This window comes from Leucoraja erinacea, chromosome 21, assembly GCF_028641065.1.
Source record: "Leucoraja erinacea ecotype New England chromosome 21, Leri_hhj_1, whole genome shotgun sequence".
NCBI classification, from domain to species: Eukaryota; Metazoa; Chordata; class Chondrichthyes; order Rajiformes; family Rajidae; genus Leucoraja; species Leucoraja erinaceus.
Window position 1 is genome coordinate 9,188,593 of NC_073397.1, and position 21,765 is coordinate 9,210,357.

Here is a 21,765-nt window from a genome sequence, read left to right on the forward strand (position 1 = left end):
AGAGAGTTGTGAATCTGTGGATTTCTCTGCCACAGAAGACAGTGGAGGCCAATTCACTGGATTGAATCAAGAGAGATTTAGCTCATAGGGCAAAAGGAATCAAGGAATATGGGAAAAAATCAGGAACGGGGTACTGATTTTAGATGATTAGCCATGATCATATTGAATGGCGGTGCTGATTTGAAGGGCAGAATGGCCTACTCCTGCGCCTATTTTTCAATGTTTCTATAGTCTGAACATGTTCTTAACTGCAAAATACACAGTATAATCAGAACATGAGCTTTCTCGCAGATCACCCAGAATAATCAGAAGTAGCTCATTACTTCATGAGCCATAATAAGATAACCCTACTGTATTTGTTACTGATATTTCCAAAGGATGATATGGATCTGCTCCTTACTGGTATTTATCTTGAATAATTGTATCCAGTTCATGAACACCAGTTATTGGGGACCTTGTGGACTTATCTTTATCAATGATTATCTACGGTGATCTGGATCTGATATTCATCACATATTACTCACAGATATTGTTGCTTGCTTTTCGATAACCCGGGATAAATTAAACCATGCTGTACCAACAAATACCAAAAATAATCCGGAATTTGTGACTACTGCGCAGCCAGCACACCATGGACACCAAGGATTGTAGTACCACAATTATGCTAAATGGGACAGGCACAGAACAAACCTGGCACATTGAAGATAGACACAAAATGCTGGACTAACTCAGTAGGACAGGCAGCATCTCTGGAGTGAAGGAATGGGTGACGTTTGGGGTCACCCCTTTCAACTTGAAACATCACCCATTTCTTCTTTCCAGAAATGCTGCCTGCCCCGCTGAGTTACTCCAACATTTTGTGTCTTTCTTCGGTGTAAACCAGCATCTGCAGTTCCTTCCTACTCACCAGGCACATTGAATTTGAGTGTCTGTGAGACATTGAGACTAGCACCATCAACAGAAATACAGACCCCTTTGACATCCTGGCCTGCCATACCTCGTGATCATTAATATCAAACCAGAGATCAAACATTGTTCAATGAGATGAGATAACCCAAAAGCAAAGTGCCAACTTGATGAAGCTGAAGCCCAGGGCTACATTTGTGCATGTTTTCAGCATGCATTCAATCTTGTTTGGGATTTTAAAATATATCTTTCTTCCTTCCTCATTGATGGGTGTATATGGAATTTCTTCACCAACATCACAATGGGAATACCACCATTATAATTAATTCACGATTTAAGATGACATCTCACCAACACAAATTACAATGAAGAAGTTCAAGTTCAAGTTCAAGTGAGTTTATTGTCATGTGTCCCTGTATAGGACAATGAAATTCTTGCTTTGCTTAAGCACACAGAAAATGGTAGGCATTTACTACAAAACAGATAAATGTGTCCATATACCATGATATAAATATATATACACATGAATAAATAAACTAATAAAGTGCAAATAGCAGAAAGTGGTTATTAATAATCATAGTTTTGTCCGAGCCAGGTTTAATAGCCTGATGGCTGTGGGGAAGTAGCTATTCCTGAACCTGGTTGTTGCAGTCTTCAGGCTCCTGTACCTTCTACCTGAAGGAAGCAGGGAGATGAGTGTGTGGCCAGGATGGTGTGGGTCTTTGATGATACTGCCAGCCTTTTTGAGGCAGCAACTGCGATAAATCCCCTCGATGGAAGGAAGGTCAGAGCCGATGATGGACTGGGCAGTGTTTACTACTTTTTGTAGTCTTTTCCTCTCCAGGGCGCTCAAATTGCTGAACCAAGCCACGAAGCAACCGGTCAGCATGCTCTCTACTGTGCACCTGTAGAAGTTAGAGAGAGTCTTCCTTGACAAACCGACTCTCCGTAATCTTCTCAGGAAGTAGAGGCGCTGATGAGCTTTTTTGATAATTGCATTAGTGTTCTCGGACCAGGAAAGATCTTCAGAGATGTGCACGCCCAGGAATTTGAAGTTCTTGACCCTTTCAACAATCGACCCGTTGATATAAATGGGGCAGTGAGTCCCCCTCCTACTCCTTCCAAAGTCCACAATCAGTTCCTTGGTTTTGCTGGTGTTGAGGGCCAGGTTATTGCGCTGGCACCATATGGACAGTTGCTCGATCTCCCTTCTATATTCTGACTCATCCCCATCAGTGATACGCCCCACAATAGTGGTGTCGTCAGCGAACTTGATGATGGAGTTCGCACTGTGGTTGGCTACGCAGTCATGGGTATAGAGTGAGTACAGCAGGGGGCTGAGCACACAGCCTTGAGGTGCTCCCGTGCTGATTGTTATCGAGGCTGACACATTTCCACCAATACGAACAGACTGTGGTCTGTGGATGAGGAAGTCGAGGATCCAGTTGCAGAGGGATGCGCAGAGACCCAGTTCTGCGAGTTTGGTAACCAGTTTGGAGGGGATGATTGTGTTGAATGCCGAGCTGTAATTGATGAATAACAGCCTGACATATGAGTTTTGTTGTCCAAGTGGTCCAGTGTGGAGTGGAGGGCCAGCGAGATCGCATCCACCATTGATCTGTTGTGGCGGTAAGCGAACTGCAGTGGGTCCAGGTTTTTGTCGAGGTAGGAGTTGATTTGCTCCATGATCAGCCTCTCAAAGCACTTTCATCACCACCGGCGTTAGTGCCACTGGTCGATAGTCATTGAGGCACGTCACCTTACTCTTCTTGGGCACCAGTATAATTGATGCCCTTTTAAAGCAGGTGGGGACCTCCAACCTCAGAAATGAGAGGTTGAAAATGTCCGTAAAAACTCCCGCCAGTTGGTCCGAACAGGTTTTTAGAACACGACCGGGTATACCATCAGGACCAGGTACTTTTCGGGGGTTCACCCCTCTGAAGGATTTCCTGACGTCGGCCTCTGTGACTGAGACTGAAATGCCATCACAGCGAATGGGGGATCGGGAAGGCACATCAGTATTCTCCCTGTCAAAGCGTGCGTAAAATGCATTGAGCTCGTCAGGGAGTGATGTTTCACCGACATTCGAGCTGCCCCCTGGTTTTCGCCTTGTAGGAGGTGATTGCATTCAGGCCCCGCCACAGCTGCGAACAAATGAACAATTAATGTCAGAAATGCCCAGATCCGCAAAAATGAATTAAAAATTCTGATCCTGTTTATTATCACTAATAATTCTGGATAATCTGAACATATTAATTACAGCTGGTTATTGAGGATATTATGAACTAATTTATTATAGATATAGATATGCCATTTATTGTCACTATACATGTACAGTGAAACTGAAAGCTGCTCGTACTCAGTGCATACATACAATTTAGCAAACAAAAAACAAGAAACAGAAAAAAAAAAAAAAACAGAAGGAGATGGGGGGGGGGGGGGAATAGGTGCACAAATTCTGCGGCGTTACATACATATATACATATATACAGATGGAAGTCCGTGTTGGGCGGTGTAGTCAGTGCATGTGTGAATTTGAATTTATAGTAGATATAATTCTCGGGAAGCAACTATTCCTGAGTCTGTTTGTCTTATATTCAGGATAATCTGAATTTTGCTTTTATATCTGATTGCAATAATAATCTAAAATTATTTTTAACATAGATTACCCAGAATTTTCTCTTCCCAGATTCACAGGGATAAACAGAAGAGCACTTTAACCTGTTTAGCAGGGATATTTTGAACATAGCTACATTTCAATACACAGAGCAAAAGGATCCAGCTTTTTGTAACTAATCACAAGTGTGAACATATAATGCTCTTTCCCACTAATTAATCTCAATAATCTGAACCTACTTGTTACCAAAAAAGACCATGGATAATCTAAACATTTTCTTAACCACTAATTACAGAAGACTGTCAGAACATTCTCTTACTCATAGATTAATCTGGATAATTAAAAAAAATATCACTAATTGTCCAAGATCAATTTTACCTGTGCTTTACTGCTGATTAACCAGAAAAATTGCCTTGTTAATTACCTGGAATAATATTACCACTGACGACAGGATAATATGAATCTGCTGTTTAATACTGTTTATACCAAGTATTGCCTCACCCACTCATTACCACTGATTATCCAGAATATTCAGAACCAGTTCATTACCACTGGTTACCCAGTACAATCTGGATTTACACTTTAATTCTAATTAACCAGGATAATCTAAAATTCTTTATTAATAATGATCACACTGAATAATCATAATCTGCATTTAGTACTGCTCTCCTTATAAAATCTGAACCTCGTGTTCACCATTGAATACCCAAACATCTGAACTTGACCTTTACCACTGAGCACCCAGGTATACTTCTCTTCTCTTTACCACTGATTACCACAGATCATCTGAAACTACTCTTGACCGTTAATTACCCCCAAATCATCTTCAACATGTCCATCACTATCAATAATCCAGAATAACCTCAACATACTCACCATTGTTTATCCAAGATAATCTCAAACTATTCTTCACCGCTGACTCCTAGGATTAATCACCTATCTGCTTTTTTTCATGGATTTCACAGAATAATCTCAATTTATTTGTTACCACGTTATCCAAGATGATATGAATGTTCTCTTTTCCCTTGATTACTCGGAATAATCAATTGGGTTTTTTTTACTGATTATTACCAAAGAGAACATGCCCTTTACACTGAACACTTTGGATGAATTCAGTTTTGAGCATTACTGCTGATTAACCAAGATAATTTTGATTGTTATTTACCACTGATCATTTATCTGAATTTGCTTTCCAAATGTTTGCTTTTTATCATTGATTATGCAGAATAAAAGCAGCTACATTTTCGCCTGATAATCTTGAAAAGGATCATGTTATTCTTTAATCCTAATTTACTCCTTTTCACCAATTATAAAGGATAATCTGAACTCACACTTCACTGCTGCCTGTCCAGAATAATGTGCACCTTAGTTGTTTGCCACTACCAAGGATATCTCAAACCTGTTTTAATACTCATATTCCCAAATTTGTCCGAATGTCTTCAATATCACTTCAATAATCTACGAAGAACAGTTTCTGATCAACCTACATCAGGGAGAGGTTTAAATCTGAACCTGTTTTTTACCCCTGGTTTACTACGATAATCTGAACATGTTCTTCGTCAATAATTGCCTTGAATTATCAGAGCTGTTCATAATTCCCAATTTTTTTGGATAACGCAAACATTCTCTACCAATACCTATCCAGATTCATCTGAACCTCTCTCTGATCTTCTAGGATGATCAGAAACTATTCTTTATTATTGATTACTTAGCGTAATCATTATCTGGTCTTTACCAATACATTATTCAAGATAAACTAAACCTGACCTTTACCACTGATTACGCCAGGATAATCTGAACCTGTTCTTTATCACTGATTTCCCTGGTTAATCTGAATCATCAATTCAGCAATGAATGTCCTTATTAATTTAAACTATTCTTTACCATTAATCTATTTTTTTTACCTTCATACTGATTATCCAGGATAATCTGAATAAAATATTTACAAATAATTTCCAAATTCAGGATAACCTGAATTTGTTGCTAACTGCTGATCACCCTGGTTAATCCCAGCTTGTTCCTTAAATTGATTGCACAGAATAATCTGAACCTGTTATTTATCACTAACTCCCAAGGAATAATTTGAATTTCCTTTTAATTAGCTCTTGTTGCATAATAATAGTTCATACAATACAGCATTGTACCTCCTCCCAATTATACAATTATGTTCTGAAAAATAGAATAATTGATTTTGCATAAACATATTTTAAACTAACGATTTCCATAATTTTAGATTATAGTTTGCATAACGTTTTACAAATTCTATTTCCATTGCTGAGTTCTTCAGATCAGATAGTCACTGTTGTTCCTTACAATCTTGTGGGTGTCATATTCAATAGATGACAAACACACCATTAGCCTTTTCTCCAGAGATGCTGTCTGACCCGCTGAGTTACTCCAGCTTTTTGTGTCTATCTTTGGTTTAAACCAGCATCTGCAGTTCCATCCCACACATTAGGCTTACTTTTTGGAATGTGTTTGACCACGCGAATTAATAAAACATATTTGTATAGATCTCTAGATAACAACAGAGAAATTCTTGAGTGATCCTCAAATAACAGCATAATTATGTGCATGCCTATATTTACCATTAAAAGCTGGTTGGATCGTTTGTTGAACGGGAATTTAGGTAACTTGGCAGGAGAGTCACCCCCAGTGTGTTTTAAGAATGTACAAAACTTTACATAGATCGATTGTCAACATGTAATCTTGTCTAAATCTGTGTTCTTTTATGAACATACCAAGCAAGAATAATTGGTTTATGCATGCACATATTTATGAGTAGGCAGATTTTTAAAGGAAATTTATACAAGGTATAAGAAGGCCCAATGGGGAGAAACAGATGAAGACATTGCTAAATTACATACTCATTTTGTGATTTTTTTGTAGTACATTGCCAGATCTGGTCAATTCTAAATTATAGGCAGTTTTTTTCTTAATGTTGTAAAGGATAACAATGGTCACGTAAAACGACAAATAAAAATCTGCTTTTAAGAATACAATACAGTCTAGCTGATCATTTCCATCTATTTCTAATTGAAATGGTGCTTATCCTGCTCTGCAGGGGTTCACCTATTTGTATTTTAAATTATTTCTCAACTAAAATCACCAAATTGTTCTATGCCCTCACCTAAATGCCCCAGTAATTCTGTTTACAATTGAATCAGAAACAGGATTATTTTATTTCATTCAGATATGATGTGCTTGTGAACCTGCATGAGTGTACATGCAAGTTTGCATGCGTGTATATGTATGAACAATATTTGTGTACATAGCTTTTTACAAAACATAAAAAACTATTTATTTCCTCCAATTTTATTCTCATCCCTATGATCCATACCAAGATGGGAACCTTTAATTCTACGCAAAAGAAAAATCTTTTCTTATTTAAAAAACTATATTTATTATAAAAGATTCAGGCAGACTGTACATATACAATACTGTTCATTCCCTTAATAAAGTCAATGTTGAGAACTTTTCTGTTTCAAATTAAGTAGTTTGTAAAAAAAATGAAATGAATAAACTAGTTCTATTAAAATATGTTTCAGTCTTTGTTTATTTAGGATGTTTAAAGGCTAGGATTGCCAACTTCACTGTGCATCTGAGGGCTCTGCTGGCCACTTCCAGGCGTTGACGCTGCTGGTTCCACAGCTTCCCCTTGGTTGACTCTCCTTCTCCTTGGTCCTACTGCTCCCCCTGTTGATTCCACACTGGTCCTTAATGATGACACACTTGCTGTGCCCTGCTGCCCTTCCTCCTGCACTAACTACGCCATTTCCCCTATCTCTCACACCTAAACCATCCATTACTCTCCTCTGAGTCCCCCTCCTTTTTGCACAATTGCACCGAGCCTCCTCTGCTCTCCTCAAACCTTAAATCTGAAATCAGCCTCAATCCCTAATGGTTTTCACCATTTTCCCATCTCCCCTGACCTCCCCCTCTCCAATGCTGAACAGTCTGTTCTCAGCCAAGGCCTTATCCTTGTATCCCGGCTATGCCCATATCTCAGGAGTTCCAATCATGTTGAGCTCTTCTTCCATCATCTCTGCCTCCAGGCCTAACTCTCTGGCAGAGTCCGCGCTCTGCAATTACAACCTCTTTTCAAGTCTCTAACATTCCTCCGTCTCCTAGACACCCCCTGCCAGCTGTCTCAACCTCCCCTCCCCTTACTCGCCACAATCTCAATCCCTCCGAACCCGTAGCCCTCCGTTCACTCAGTAACAATCCAAATAATGTTATCAAACCTGCCAACAAGGGAGGTGCTGTTGTAGTTCTTCAACAGTTGAATAACTTTCAATTTGTAGGCCCGCGTTGCATCATCTTTACCAAGGACGTCCAGTCTCCTACACCTCCATTCCCCATGAGGAAGACCTGGTTCTTCCTTGAACTGAGACCCAATCAGTTCCTCGCAATTGACACTTCTACATTTGACCAAATTTGTCCACACCAGAAACAATTTCTCTTTTGACACCTCTCACTTTTTTCAAGTCGAAAGTTCAGACATGGGCACTCACATGAACCCCAACTATCCCTGTCTTTTTGTTGGTTAAGTTAAACAGTGTTTGTTCCAAATATACTTCAGCATCATTCCCCAACTCTTTCTCCAGTACATTGATGCCTGCATTGGGGTTACCTCCTGCACCCATGCAAAAATCATTGATTTCAATTTTACAACATCCACACTGCCCTCAAATTCAGTTGGACTATTTCTGACACCTCTTTCTCATTTCATGAACTCTCTATCTCCAACACATGAGACAAACTATGTACAGATGTCTACTTCAAACCCATTGACTCCCAGATACCTTGATTACATCGACTCCCATCCTGCCCCTTGCAAGGATGTAATTCCATCTGCTCTCACTCCCTCTCCCCCCAGATGGAACATGGACAGAGTTCCCCTGGTCTTCGCCTTTCACCCTATCATCCTCGGCATTCAATACATCATTCTGTGACATTTCTACCACCTTCAACATGATCCCATCTTTAATCACATCTTCCCATCACACTCCTTTCCACTTCTGGAAGAGACCACTCCCCATCTCCTTGGTTCACTCATCCTTTCCCACCCAAACCACCCCTTCCCCTGTATCTCCTACAAATGTAGGAGAGGTAACACCCATCACTGTACGTCCTCTCTCACTTCCATTCAGGGAATTCAGCAGCCCTTCCAGGTGTCAGAAATTTGTTTTCAACCCTGGTCTACTGCACACATGCTCCCAATGTCTACCATTTCACCAAACCCTTGCACTCCGCCCACGAAGGCCTGTTAGATCTCTGGATTGCTAGTCCCTTTTTCTCCATTACTCTTCCTCCTCCTCCAGTGAGACCTCATGCCAAATGGAGGACAGCACCTCATATTTCATTCGGATAGATTACAACCCAACAGTATGAACATTAAATTCTGCTCCCACAGCACCAGAGATCCAGATGGGGGGGAGAGGGGTAGTGTGGGCGGGGAGGAGTGGTGTGGGGGGAAGGGGTGGTGGTGTGGGGGGAAGGGGTGGTGTGGGGGGGGGAGGGTGTGGGAGTGGGTGTTGTTGTGGGGGGGAGGGAGTGGTGTGGAGGGTAGAGTGTGGTGTGGGGGTGGGGTGTGGTTTGGGGTTGTGAGGTTGTGTGGGGAGATGGGGGGAGATGGGGGGGGAGGAACAGGGAGGGGTAAAGGGGGGTGTGTGGGGGAGGGGGAGAGGGGGTTGTGTGGGGAGGAGGGGGAGGGGAGAAGGGGTGTGGGGTGGTGGCGGGTGTGCGGGGGGGAGGGACTCCACTCAGCGGCCACCAACCGCGGCACCACACAGCACCTCCCGACTCCACACAACGCTCACCAGACTCCATACGGAGGCTTTCTCGACCACACAGCGGCTTTCCCATTCCACTCCACTCTTGCAGACTCAATCAGCACAGCTTGTTTACTCAGCCCCGCCTTTGGGACTTTATTCTCCAGTGGGTGCCGGAAGGGACGTTACCTTCGTGGTGAGTGACAGGCGAGAAGACCAATCTGCTGATCTCACGATTTTTTTAACTTTCATAACATTTCTCATAATTAACTGATCAGAACCAAACTTGGTGTCTTGGAGCAGAGGACAACGGTGAGTAAGGTGGCAAAAAAATCCTAGCGATAGAGGGTGGCGTTTTTTTGGGGCAAATTTGATAACAATTTAATTACAACGCATTAAATCTGACACCATTCAGATAATAATCTGCCTTCCTGTTCTTGCCATCAAAGTGGATAACCTCACATCTATCCATATTATACTGCATCTGCCATGCATCTGCCCATTCACCCAACATATCCAAGTCACCCTGCAGCCTCATAGCATCCTCCTCATAGCTCACACTCCCACCCAGCTTTGTTTTATCCGCAAACTAGGAGATGTTACATTTAATTAATTTGTCTAAATCGTCAATATAGATTGTAAATCACTGGGGTCCCAGCACTGAGCCTTGCATCACCCCACCCCACAGACGTCTGGACTGACATCTTCAACCTGTCACTTGCCCAAGCAGTTGTCCCCACTTGCCTTAAAACCACCTCCATCGTGCCAGTGCCAAAACACTACACTGCGGCAAGCCTCAACGACTTCCGCCCAGTTGCACTTACCCCCCATCATCAGCAAGTGCTTCGAGAGGCTGGTCCTGGCACACCTCAAAAGCTGCCTACCCCCCACACTGGATCCCTATCAGTTTGCCTACCGCAAGAACAGGAGTACGGAGGATGCCATCTCAACGGCACTTCACTCCGCCCTCTCCCACCTCGACAACAGAGACACTTACGTAAGAATGCTGTTCATCGATTACAGCTCAGCATTCAACACCATTATATCATCAAAACTGATCACCAAACTCGGTAACCTGGGCATCGACCCCTCCCTCTGCAACTGGATACTGGACTTTCTAACCAACAGACCCCAGTCTGTGAGGTTAGACAAGCACACCTCTTCAACCCTCACCCTGAACACCGGCGTTCCACAGGGCTGTGTGCTGAGCCCCCTCCTCTACTCCCTCTTCACCTATGACTGCACACCTGTACATGGTACTAACACCATCATCAAGTGTGCAGATGATACAACGGTGATTGGCCTCATCAGCAACAACGATGAGCTGGCCTACAGGGAGGAGGTCCAGCACATAGCAGCATGGTGCGCTGACAACAACCTGGCCCTTAACTCCAAGAAGACCAAGGAGCTCATTGTAGACTTCAGGAAGTCCAGAGGCGGCACGCACACCCCCATCCACATTAACGGGACGGAGGTGGAACGTGTTTCTAGCTTCAGGTTCCTGGGAGTCAACATCTACGATGACCTCTCTTGGACCCACAATACCTCTACTCTGATCAAGAAGGCTCATCAGCGTCTCTTCTTCCTGAGGAGACTGAAGAAGGTCCATCCGTCTCCTCAGATCCTGGTGAACTTCTACCGCTGCCCCATCGAGAGCATCCTTACCAACTGCATCACAGTATGGTATGGCAACTGCTCTGTCTCCGACCGGAAGGCATTGCAGAGGGTGGTGAAAATTGCCCGACGCATCACCGGTTCCTCGCTCCCCTCCATTGAGTCTGTCCAAAGCAAGCGCTGTCTGCGGAGGGCGCTCAGCATCGCCAAGGACTGCTCTCACCCCAACCATGGACTGTTTACCCTCCTACCATCCGGGAGGCGCTACAGGTCTCTCCGTTGCCGAACCAGCAGGTCGAGGAACAGCTTCTTTCCGGCCGCTGTGACTCTACTCAACAACGTATCTCGGTGACTGCCAATCACCACCCCCCCCCGGACACTTATTATTATTTATTCAAATCGTTTGCTATGTCGCTCTTCCAGGGAGATGCTAAATGCATTTAGTTGTCTCTGTACTGTACACTGACAATGACAATTAAAATTGAATCTGAATCTGATCTGAATCTGAACTAGTCACTGCCCGCCATTTTGAAAAGGACCTATTAATGCCAACTCTTTGCTTCCTATCTGCCAACCAGTTCTCTATCCATGTCAATACCCTACCCCCAATACCATGTGCTCTAATTTTACACATTAATCTCTTGTGTGGGACCTTGTCAAAGGCTTTTTGAAAATCCAGGTACAACACATCCACTGGCTCTCCCTTATCCATTCTACTTGTTACATCCTCAAAACATTCCAGAAAATTAGTCAAGCATGATTTCCCCTTCATAAAACCATGCTGACTTTGACTGATCCTATCACTGCTTTCCAAATGTGCTGCTATTACATCTTTAATAATCGACTCAAGCATCTTGCCCACTACCGATGTCAGGCTAACTGGTCTATAACTCAGTTTTCTCTCGCCCTCCTTTCTTAAAAAATGTGGTTACATTATTCAGACATCAGTCTGAAGAAGGGTTTCGGCCCGAAACGTCGCCTATTTCCTTCGCTCCATAGATGCTGCTGCACCCGCTGAGTTTCTCCAGCAATTTTGTGTACCTTCGATCTTCCAGCATCTGCAGTTCCTTCTTGAACACAACTGGTTACATTAGCTACCCTCCTGCCCACAGGAACTGATCCAGAGTCTATAGAATATGCATCCACGATTTCTAGGGCCACCTCCTTGAGTAAGCTGGGATGCAGAACATCAGGCCCTGGGGATTCATCTGCCTTCAATCCCAACAGTTTACCTAACACCATTTCCAGACTAATTTGGATTTCCTTCAGTTCCCCCTCCCACGAGATCCTCGGTCCCCTAGTATTTCTGGGAGATTGTTTGTGTCTTCCTTAATGAAGACAGAACCAAAGTACTTGTTTAACTGGTCTGCCATTTCCTTGTTTCCCATTATAAATTTACCTATTTCTGACTGTAAGGGACCTACATTTGTCTTCACTAATCTTTTCCTCCATAGAAGATTTTACAGTCAGTTTTTATGTTCTCCATAAGTTTTCTTTCATGCTCTATTTTCTCCCAATCCTCCGGTTTGCTGCTTGCTGCCTCTGTCCAATTGATATGCCACTTCCTTGGATTTAACACTATCCCTAATTTTCCTCGTTAGCCACGGTTGAGCTGGTTCCCCTGTTTTATTTTTACGGCAGACAGGGATGAACAATTGTTGTAATTCATCCATGCGATCTTTAAATCTTTGCTATTGCATACCCATAACATATAACTAGTGAGCAAGTACTACTGCTCTCGATGTTCGACATGGACTCGTGGGCCAAAGGGCCTGTTTCCACGCTGTATCTCTAAACACCATTCCTCTCTTTTATACAATCATTTCCCAACCCAGAGAACCCCATTTCCCTTTTATTCCCCCCCCCCCCCTCTTTTCTCGCCTCCTGTCCACCCATATCACTCGATCCGGCTTTACATTTCACTCCTCTACTCTACTTATATGACACCCCTTTGTCTCCTTTACACTTCAAGCCTTTGTCACTTATTTCATCCAATCAAACCGTCCTTACCTACGTCCACCTATCACTTGCCAGGCTTTATGCAGAAACAGTGACCACCAAGTTCAAGGACAGCTTCTTCCCAGCAACCATCAGGCTCTTGAACACTACACACTAACCACTACCTCAGCAACTATCATCTTCTATGGTTGCACTCTGGACTTCAGTTTTGCACTATTAGGGTCACCTAACATTAGTGTCATTAATTTATTGTATTATTATTGTATATTTGTTTGTATTAATGGACCTATTAAACTGCAGTAAGTAAGAATTTCATTATTCTGTTGCTGATACATATGCCAATTAAACACTACTGACTCTTTACTTTATTCTGATATGTTAGTACAATTCCTTTTTAAGATTGTGCATTGTCCTGAACATGCTCATTATTAGGTGTGAATATAAAATAAAGAGCCATTGTGTATATTATTTCCAGCAATGAGTCCATTAGTTATTGGTACAATGGTAATGCAACAATATGGTTCCTGGAAACAAATAATTGATACTATAAATAATGTGTATGTGTAAATACTATTGATTTTTGATCCACTATATAGGAAACATAGAAACATAGAAAATAGGTGCAGGAGTAGGCCATTCGGCCCTTTGAGCCATTCAATATGATCGTGGCTGATCATCCAGAATCAGTACCCTGTTCCTGCATTCTCCCCATATCCCTTGATTCCGTTACCCATAAGAGCTACATCTTGAAGAACTTCTCAGACCCATAATCAAAACTGAATAACCCAGCTATTTTGCCCAATAGCTGCTGCTGAGAAGACATCCTAACTAATTTGACATCCTATTTGGTATGAATCTAAAATGTGCATTTTAATATACATATACTGTATAAGCCATTTATATTAGTCAGTATATTATAGCCATATCTAGATATTTCTAGTTTTATCTTTTTTGGTATGTTTGTGGGTGGGATTATATACGTAGGTGGGTGTGTCTACATCTGAGCAGGCTAGCGTCGCCACAGAGATTGGGTGTCATTTTAGACTCGAGGGATGGTTGAGACAACAGTTTTTGACACTCTCACTCTCACACGACTCTAAATGACACGGATGAAACAGTTAGTAAGAATGAAAAGTTACAATTTGTATTGGAATAAGAAATACTTGATATGAATCACTTCTTTGTTGTACTACATCAATAAAAGACCAATTAATCAAGAAACAACGACTGGAAGATTCGTTCTTACTATTGGTTAGTGCATAAGCTATATTTCTTCTACATCCCCGAATAGTAATGGCAATCAAAAGTTGGACATTGTAAAGTTAAGAAATTGCCATTACACATACATTGTATTTGTATATTGTTAAGATTGGGAAGTAGATGCTTAACCATTACCTTTTAATCTGTCTCTAAACGATCCTCAGTCCTAGTCCTGTCCCAATAGGAAACTGTTTCATAGGTTTGAAATGGCAATGACAGGATTGTACTAAAGGACACCATATGAAAAATAATTCATTCCTTTTACACTAACATGGTCAAAATTTAAAGATATATGATGAACCATTACTACCTACAATTGCTGACAGGGGGGGGGGGGGGGGGGGGGGGGGGGGGGGGGGGGGGGGGGGGGGGGATCACTTTTGATGTACATTTACTATGTAATAGAATACCACCTATATTATTCCACATTATTCTATATTATTCCATGTCATCTCAGAAGACTGATACACCTAATTTTTGATAAAGTGTCAGCTATTCACCATGTATTTACTGGAAAGTGAATGTGAATGTTGAAATCTGTTTTCAGTTACTTGTTCAGCCAAACTGCAGGATTTTTCGTGGTTGTAAATAAAGAGAGAAATAACTAGTATGCATGCTCTCTCCTCCCATCATTGAAACAGGTGAAAATGAACCATCTCAATGGTTTCATTTGATGGGCTGTTAGGAAGTCAAAAAAGCAAAATTATATTTACACTAATCGGACAATCAAACCTGAGCATTATGTTTCATTAAAAAAAAACGGCGACTGAGTGTGACAATATTTTGGCAGCAGCAAAATAGGTGAAGATCAAATATAGTCATTTTTTAAATTGAGATAGACGACACAAATCAGTGCTGTAACAAACAGGTTGTGAGACATTTAAATGCATTAGTGCTATTGCACTCTCCTGACGGCAATGGAGTTCCTGAAGGCAGTGGCCGTTCCAACCCCGTGGCATACATTAACAATGTCATAATGAGTGCAGTGGCTGGAAGGTCATTCGCTGCTTTGTCCCTGTCTTCGCTGGTTTGTGATTCTGTGTGGGCGCGAAGTAGGTCTTCACATTCATCATCCCAACAGGGAACATAGGCTTTACGTACACCGCAGGGGATGTTCTTGTTGGCGGAGGCCAACAGCATCTTGCAGTATAAGTCGTAGGCGTTGTTCAGGTTGGTGGGGCGTTGGTGTGGGAGGCCAACGGCTGCCTTATTCACTTGTTGTGTGAAGCCTACCCAGTTTGCTTTCTGGAAGTTCCACCTCTTGACATCTTTCCCTTCCACGGGTTGGACCAGAGATGGAATGGTTATGCGCGATGGTCGATGGTGTGACTGGGGAAACCTGTCCAGGATGCGTCTTACTTGGAGCGGTTCGTTGTCGCGACATTTTGCGAAGGCTAGGTCCGGGTTGGTCGTGCTGTTCCAGCGTGCAGAGTAGAAAGTGCGTGGCTCCTTTGGGTCGTATAGGAGTGTTGCATCGGCGGTCAAGGCCCATTCTGCCAGGAAGTCGCCATCAGCGTTGGAGCTGCTGTATGCCCAGTCTGTATGATGGCTGTTGAAGTCACCAGCATACACGGCAGGGGCTGGGACATCTGGCAGAGATGTTGGGACCAACCTGCTCGGTGGCGGCTTGTAAATGTTGACGATGGTAGTGTCTTGCACTTTGGTTGTGATCCATTCTACATCTGCATCCTTTGCGGACTGTGCTATGGCTGACCAGGCCATGTCGTTACGAACGAACGTAGCTATGCCATGATGTTTGTCGGCAGTGTGACCGGCCAGGGTATACCCAGGAAGTTTCAGGAAGTTCTTGTTTTCGGTGTGAGTCTCCTGCAGTAGAACTATATTGATGGCAATGTTCGATGACGTTGAGCTTGGCAGTGGTAAGGCCTTCAACATTGAGCTGCAGTAGCGCTAAACCTCGACAGTTGGCGGCATATAACGGTGCCGCCTGGCCTGGGAGGCATGGCTTTTAGCGGTCTGCAGACGTGGTAAAGACATTGGTTTCGCTTCGTGGGCTTATGAGCCTGTAAGCTACTCGTGGAGGAGGCCGCGTAGGGGCTGTCTTTGTCTCCTCCTTTAAACAGATGTCTCCGAAGAAGAAATGCAAAATTGTCGGGATCCAGCCTTCCCCTGTGACTCCGCTCCACCACCCCCCCCCCCCCCCCCCCCCCCCCCCCCCCCCCCCACCCCCCCACAACCCCCCCCCCCCCCCCCCAAAGAGATCTGACCCCTCCCTCTCTGCCCCCCTCCCTGATTTAGAGACAGCATTTGCAGAGATTATCCGAATTTGGACTACTCCAAATGTGATGAACTACAGGACATTCTTAATGGGAAAGTAGTGGGCAGAAAGGTGTGTCATGCGCGGTTTGAAGAGCAAAAACCTGTAGTTTACAATGCCAAAATTGAAAAGTTGAGGAATAACAAGGTGTACAGAGTTGCTTATTGGTTACAATCTGATGAGTATGATGATGCTACTGATTATGATATGCCAATGTACCAGCTAGTAACTGATCTCCTCCATAAAGACTTGGTCTATTGCTAGAAATTGTCATTTACTTACCTATCTGTTACGGATTTACAGCATATCTATCTATCTATCTATCTATCTATAAAACTCTGGGGCCATCCGACCGACTGCCGTCCGGCGCCCTTCCTGCCTTTCAATTCGTGCCCGATACTCGCAGATGTCCAATCGAAATGGCCGATGCTCGCAGATGTCCAATCGGAATGGATCCATTTGCATGTACGGGTGCCGGTTGCATTTCTTCCTTTGATTCATTGCCACGCCCAATCCAGAGGCTCAATCTCCGAGATCTTTTCCATTTCGGTAGAGATTTCGCTTTTTTTTCCAAGTATCCGCTCCTCATTACATTTCGTCGTGTTGAAGTGCACGTTTTTAATCAAATCCTTCTCCCCCCCCCCTCCACACCCAAGTATTTCAAAATTAACTGGCTTCTCCATTTACATGTCAGCTTCCAACACACTTCAAAACAAAGTTGCAAAGGAACATTCTGAACCTTTCACTGCTGCAGCAGGCAGGGGAGGTGCCATTGGATTTTTTTTTTAAATCCACTGCTGAGGGAGGCAGGGCAGTGCTGGAATCTTACTTTTGGGAACGGCTTCAGTTCCATTGGAGGAGACGGGTGCATGGTGGAATATTGGGTTGGGGGATCACACCATTGGGGGAGCAGACCCAACGGGTCTGCACTTGGTCTAGTATATATATAAAACTCTCGCCCCATCCGACCGCCTGCCGTACGGCGCCCTTCCTGCCTTTCGATTCGTTCCCGCCGTGCGATGTCACAATGCCCGATGCTCGCGGACGTCCAATCGCGATGCCCGACGCTCGCAGACGTCCAATCGGAATGGATCCATTTGCATGTACGGCTTCCGGCCGCGTTTCTTCCTTTGATTCCCTGCAACTCCGAAACCGGACGCAGAATCGCCGACATCTTTTCCATTTCGGTAGAGATTTCGCTTTTCTTTCTAAGTATCCGCTCCTCATTACATTTCGTCGTGTTTAAGTACACGTTTTTAATCAAATCCTTCCCCCCCCCCCCACCTCAATATTTCAAAAATAAACTGGCTTCTCACCCATAGAAGCAGCACCAGCCCCAGCCCCTGATGAACGTTCCATTGTGTGATGTCACAATGCCCGATGCTCACAGATGTCCAATCGGAATGGATACATTTACATATGCCTTTGCAGGAGCCCAGCCCATGGTGAACGTTCCATCGTGTGATGTCACAATGCCCAATGTTCAAATACATTGTTGCCATAGAGAACGCTCAGCGATTATTCGAATTCTTCACTAACCGTCATTCTGACTTTGCTTGTGAAAAAAAAATCCTGAATTGCATTTGTCTGATGCAGGATGTTGGAGAAGTCCAGGACAAGCCGGACACAGTTTAAGGATAAAGGGGAAATCCTTTAGTACTGAGATGAGGAAAACATTTTTCACACAGATAGTGGTGAGTCTCTGGAACTCTCTGCCACAGAAGGTAGTTGAGGCCAGTTCATTGGCTATATTTAAGAGGGAGTTAGATGTGGCCCTTGTGGCTAAAGGGATCAGGGGGTATGGAGAGAAGGCAGGTACGGGATACTGAGTTGGATGATCAGCCATGATCATATTGAATGGTGGTGCAGGCTAGAACGGCCGAATGGCCTACTCCTGCACTTAATTTCTATGTTTCCCTCTCCTCACCCCTCTCCCTCTCTCCCTCACCCCCCTTCCCTCTCTACTCCACCCCTTCCCTCTCTCCTCCCGCCCCCTTCCCCCTACCCCTCTGTCCCTCTTCCACCACCCCCCCTACTACCCTCCCTCCCCACTCTTCCACCTCTCGCCTTACCCCACCGCTCTCCCTCCCCCCCCCCCCTCTTCCCCTCCCTTCCTTTCTCTCCCCCACTTCCTCCTACCCCTCTGTTCCTCTTCCACCACTCCCCCGGGTCTCTTCCACCACTCCTGCTACCCCTCTACCCCTCCCTCCCTCCCCTCTCTTCCACTTCTCTCCCCCCTTCTCTCCTCCCCCTCTCCTCACCACTCTCCCTCTCCCATCCCTCTCTCCCCCCCCCCCCCTTCCCTCTCTACCCCCACCCCCTTCCCTCTCTCCCCTGCCCCTTCCCCCTATCCCTCTGTCCCTCTTCCATCACTCCCCCTACCCCTCTCCTCCTCCCTACCCACTCTTCCACTTCTCTCCCCCTTCCCCCCTCCACTCTTCCTCCCCACTGTTTCCCCTCTCTCCCCCCTCCCTCCTCCCCTCCCTCCCTCTCCCATCCCCCACATCTCTCTCCCCATCTCTCAACCCCTACCCCACTCCTTTTCCTCCAACATTTATCCCGTTTCCTCCTCCTCCTCTCCCCTCCCTCCACTCTTCTCACCATCCCTCCCACCCCCGCAAACACTGTTGGGGAACCAGACCCAACGGGTCTGCCCTTGGTCTAGCTTTATCTATAAAACTCTGTGGCTGCCGCCTGCCGTTCGTCCGGCTGCCTTTCTGCCTTTTGATTCGTTCCAATGTCCAATACTCGCAGATGTCCAATCAGAATGGATCCATTTACATGGACGGCTGCTCCTTCCTATTAGCTTCCAACACACTTCAAAACAAAGTTGCAAGACAGGAACACTCTGAACTTTTCACCTCAATGGGATATCACAGCAAGTGCTTCAACAGGAGGGGGAGGGCCAATTGGTATTGCAATTGGAACTGCTGCAGCAGGCAGGGGAGGTGCAATTGGAATTTTTTTTAATCCACTGCTGAGGGAGGCAGGGGAGTGCTGGAATCTTACATTTAGTGACGGGTTCAATTCCGTTGGAGGAGACGGGTGCATGGTGGAATATTGGGTTGGGGGATCACACCATTGGGGGAGCAGACCCAACACTTGCTCTAGTAATACAATAATATTAAAGTTCTGATCTTGAGAATATTACATTTTTGAATTTTCAAGGCAGTCTGGGTGTTTATTACTATTTCCGTCACAACGGGTCAATTTTGTAATTAGCAACAATTAGGTAACTGGGGTCAAGGAAAGAGCGTTCACGTCACGGCCCTGTTTACACCGATCTTTCCACCACTGCACACAAGAAGCACAAGAAGCGACAAGACAGACACCATTGTAAGCAGATGCCGAGAAGTGTGTTCAGCTCTGGCTGAACAACTTCTAATCTTGTGTGTGGACTCGATAAGAAGAAGATTTGGTAACTAACTAAATATACTTTAATTTCAGGTAATCCAAGTAAGTTTTTTTCATATTTGTTTCAGAATGCTTCAATCTATAATAAATGTAAATTCCATTCAGTTCTCTTAATTTTTAAGAAAGTTATGGGCTTTTGACTGTCCTCGATCGCAGCTTTTGTGTTAAGTCAATGGAAAAGCAATAAGATGCTAATTTCTGAGTATGAAAATGGCCATAACTTTTTTAATACTGAAGATATGAAACTGAATTAGGTATCAAATTAAACTTCTTTTTATGTGTTACCTGATGGGATAAATTGCAGCCTTGATTTTTTAAATCTCAAAATGTTGTAACATTGCTAAGTATTGCATTCGGGAAACAGCCTTCCCCTGTGACTCCGCTCCACCACCACCACCCCCAATCTCTACCCCTCCCTCTCTGCCCCCTCCCTCTCTACCCCCTCCCTCTCTACCACCCCACCCCCTTCTAGCCATGCCTGCACAGTTGGGTGTTATGGGGATGGGATAAAAGGAGCGAATGAATAATATTAATATAATATCAATGGTGGTGTGTTTGTTTGTGTAGGGTGAGTGTGTGTGTGACGCCGAAGGCCTCCCCCGCAACCGCACGTGGAGGGGACCGGATCCAACGGGTCCCAATTGGTCTAGTGTTCCCTAAAATTCAGTTCTTTGACCAAGCTGTCTGAGCATCTGCCCTGATATTAGGTATGTTACAATACTTACCTTCAGCGGCGCTGCAATTCTGCCACTGGCCGTGTGCGCGATTTTGGCGCCTTTGAGGGGGGGGAGGCGGGGTTAAAATGCGTTTTTTTCCTACCTTGTCCTGGAATATATTTGATTGGAGTGCAAGCTTTTGCTGAAGAATCGTTCCGACGGGCGTTCTGTGTTTTTTTTTTTTATTGCCCGACAAGTTCAGCGCTGGAGTAATTTTAAAATCAGTTTCTACCGTCAACGCCGCCAACAGGGACGGATTTCAGGTACGGGACAGGTAAAAGAAAGCAATTTATTTTATGTATAAAAGTGGTCGTTAAAATGCCTTTAATTCACATTTTAAGTTGCGAAAAGGTTATTTAGTCCCCATACGAACTAGCAGTATTTTTCCTGCCGATATGGGGTATAAATTAACCGCAACGTTCCAAATGATCGCGTTCCAGAAAAAAACCCACTCGCAAGATGGTCATTAATTTACAGGTATTAAACATTAAATTCCTTCCATTTGGCCTATAAATCCATGACATTGAGATTTAAAAATTATGTTATATTGTGAATTCTTGTGTGAATGTTATTTGGACACTTAGGCTATTTAAAAATGTTAATCTATCCTTAAGAAATTGATAGATGTTTAGATCCAGTAATTGAATTTTGTAACTAGCTACAGTTAGGTAACAAACTAATTATATGCTTTAATTTCAAGTCATCTAAGTAAGATTGTTTCATATTTGTTTCAGAATGCTTCAATCTATAATAACTGAAAATGTCTTTTAGTTCTCTTAATTTTTAAGAAAGTTATGGCCATTTGACTGTCCTCGATCACAGCTTTTGTGTTAAGTCAATGGAAACGCAATAGAGAACAAGATGCTAATTTCCGAGTATGAAAATGGCCATAACCTTTTAAATACTGAAGATATGAAAGTGAATTAGGTGACAAATTAAACTTCTTTTTATGCTTTATCTGATGGGATAAATTACAGACTTGACTTTTAAAATTTCAAAATGTTGTAACATTGCTACTTATACCTACACAAAGCGTATATGTTTTACAAGATATGTGCAACTTCTCAAGCGTTGATAATATGAAGATTGCAGAACCTACCTAATCAGCGTCAGGAAAATGCTGCTCGCCGAAGGGAGGAAGGAGTGTGTGATGCGGGACTTTCATCAATGACGATACGGTCGATCTGGAGTATAATGACGCCGTCATAATAATAGAAACGTAAGTTT

The 21,765-nt window shown here is 43.7% G+C and overlaps 2 protein-coding genes across 2 annotated transcripts in view; both read left to right on the forward strand.

Annotated features, from left to right (window-relative positions):
* The window catches only part of eapp (e2f-associated phosphoprotein), a 261,478-nt gene that overhangs the window by 171,788 nt on the left and 67,925 nt on the right, over window positions 1–21,765 (forward strand). The gene's annotated exons all lie outside the window — the stretch shown is intronic.
* LOC129707222 (uncharacterized) overlaps window positions 21,673–21,765 on the forward strand; it is a 45,835-nt gene continuing 45,742 nt past the window's right edge. The window contains exon 1 of the mRNA XM_055652076.1: window positions 21,673–21,757. The gene's annotated coding sequence lies outside the window, so the exon portion shown is untranslated. The remainder of the gene's footprint in view (window positions 21,758–21,765) is intronic.